Raw genomic sequence first — 2,898 nt, forward strand, 5'->3', positions numbered from 1 at the left:
CGACAGTGGCCAATGCCAGGTGCCCCTGAGGGAGTGAACCTAACAGGCAATGATCAAGTGATCTCTCTCCTGCCATCCATCTCCATCCTCTGACGAACAGAGGCTAGGGACACCATTCTTACCCATCCTGGCTAATAGCCATTTATGGACTTAGCCACCATGAATTTATCCAGTCCCCTTTTAAACATTGTTATAGTCCTAGCCTTCACAACCTCCTCAGGTAAGGAGTTCCACAAGTTGACTGTGCGCTGCGTGAAGAAGAACTTCCTTTTATTTGTTTTAAACCTGCTGCCTATTAATTTCATTTGGTGACCCCTAGTTCTTGTATTATGGGAATAAGTAAAAAACTTTTCCTTATCCACTTTCTCAACATCACTCATGATTTTATATACCTCTATCATGTCCCCCCTTAGTCTTCTCTTTTCCAAACTGAAGAGTCCTAGCCTCTTTAATCTTTCCTCATATGGGACCCTCTCTAAACCCCTAATCATTTTAGTTGCTCTTTTCTGAACCTTTTCTAGTGCTAGAATATCTTTTTTGAGGTGAGGAGACCACATCTGTACACAGTATTCGAGATGTGGGCGTACCATGGATTTATATAAGGGCAATAATATATTCTCAGTCTTATTCTCTATCCCCTTTTTTATGATTCCTAACATCCTGTTTGCTTTTTTGACCGCCTCTGCACACTGCGTGGACATCTTCAGAGAACTATCCACGATAACTCCAAGATCTTTTTCCTGACTCGTTGTAGCTAAATTAGCCCCCATCATGTTGTATGTATAGTTGGGGTTATTTTTTCCAATGTGCATTACTTTACATTTATCCACATTAAATTTCATTTGCCATTTTGTTGCCCAATCACTTAGTTTTGTGAGATCTTTTTGAAGTTCTTCACAATCTGCTTTGGTCTTAACTATCTTGAGTAGTTTAGTATTATCTGCAAACTTTGCCACCTCACTGTTTACCCCTTTCTCCAGATCATTTATGAATAAATTGAATAGGATTGGTCCTAGGACTGACCCTTGGGGAACACCACTAGTTACCCCTCTCCATTCTGAGAATTTACCATTAATTCCTACCCTTTGTTCCCTGTCCATTAACCAGTTCTCAATCCATGAAAGGACCTTTCCTTTTATCCCATGACAGCTTAATTTACATAAGAGCCTTTGGTGAGGGACCTTGTCAAAGGCTTTCTGGAAATCTAAGTACACTATGTCCACCGGATCCCCCTTGTCCACATGTTTGTTGACCCCTTCAAAGAACTCTAATAGATTAGTAAGACACGATTTCCCTTTACAGAAACCATGTTGACTATTGCTCAAGAGTTTATGTTTTTCTATGTGTCTGACAATTTTATTCTTTACTATTGTTTCAACTAATTTGCCCGGTACCGACGTTAGACTTACCGGTCTGTAATTGCCGGGATCACCCCTAGAGCCCTTTTTAAATATTGGCGTTACATTAGCTAACTTCCAGTCATTGGGTACCGAAGCCGATTTAAAGGACAGGTTACAAACCTTAGTTAATAGTTCCGCAACTTCACATTTGAGTTCTTTCAGAACTCTTGGGTGAATGCCATCTGGTCCCGGTGACTTGTTAATGTTGAGTTTATCAATTAATTCCAAAACCTCCTCTAGTGACACTTCAATCTGTGACAGTTCCTCAGATGTGTCACCTACAAAAGCCAGCTCAGGTTTGGGAATCTCCCTAACATCCTCAGCCGTGAAGACTGAAGCAAAGAATCCATTTAGTTTCTCCGCAATGACTTTATCATCTTTAAGCGCTCCTTTTGAATTTTGATCAAGGGGCCCCACTGGTTGTTTAGCAGGCTTCCTGCTTCTGATGTACTTAAAAAACATTTTATTACCTTTGGAGTTTTTGGCTAGCCGTTCTTCAAACTCCTCTTTGGCTTTTCTTATTACACTCTTGCACTTAAGTTGGCAGTGTTTGTGCTCCTTTCTATTTGCCTCACTAGGATTTGACTTCCACTTTTTAAAGGAAGTCTTTTTATCTCTCACTGCTTCTTTTACATGGTTGTTAAGCCACGGTGGCTCTTTTTTAGTTCTTTTACTGTTTTTCTTAATTTGGGGTATACATTGAAGTTGGGCCTCTATTATGGGGTCTTTTAAAAGGGCCCACGCAACTTGCAGGGATTTCACTTTAGTCACTGTACCTTTTAACTTTTGTCTAACTAACCCCCTCATTTTTGTATAGTTCCCCCTTTTGAAATTAAAGGCCACAGTGTTGGGCAGTTGAGATGTTCTTCCCATCACAGGGATGTTGAATGCTATTGTATTATGGTCACTATTTCCAAGCAGTCTTGCTATAGTTACCTCTTGGACCAGCTCCTGTGCTCCACTCAGGATTAAATCTAGAGTCGCCTCTCCCCTTGTGGGTTCCCATACCAGCTGCTCCATGAAGCAGTCATTTAAAGTATCGAGAAATTTTATCTCTGCATTTCGTCCTGAAGTGAAATGTTCCCAGTCAATATGGGGATAATTGAAATCCCCCACTATTATTGGGTTCTTAATTTTGATAGCCTCTCTAATTTCCCTTAGCATTTCATCATCACTATTACTGTCCTGGTCAGGTGGTCGATAATAGATCCCTACTGTTATATTTTTACTAGAGCATGAAATTTCTATCCATAGACACTCTATGGAACCTGTGGATTCGCTTAAGATTTTTACTTCATTTGAATCTACACTTTCTTTAACATGTAGTGCCACTCCTCCCCCTGCACAGCCTGTTCTGTCCTTCCGATATATTTTGTACCCCGGAATGATTGTGTCCCATTGATTGCTCTCAGTCCACCAGGTTTCTGTGATGCCTATTATATCTATATCCTCCTTTATCACAAGACACTCTAGTTCACCCATCTTATTATTTAGACTT

The sequence above is a fragment of the Mauremys mutica genome, chromosome 1 (assembly GCF_020497125.1).
Source record: "Mauremys mutica isolate MM-2020 ecotype Southern chromosome 1, ASM2049712v1, whole genome shotgun sequence".
NCBI classification, from domain to species: Eukaryota; Metazoa; Chordata; order Testudines; family Geoemydidae; genus Mauremys; species Mauremys mutica.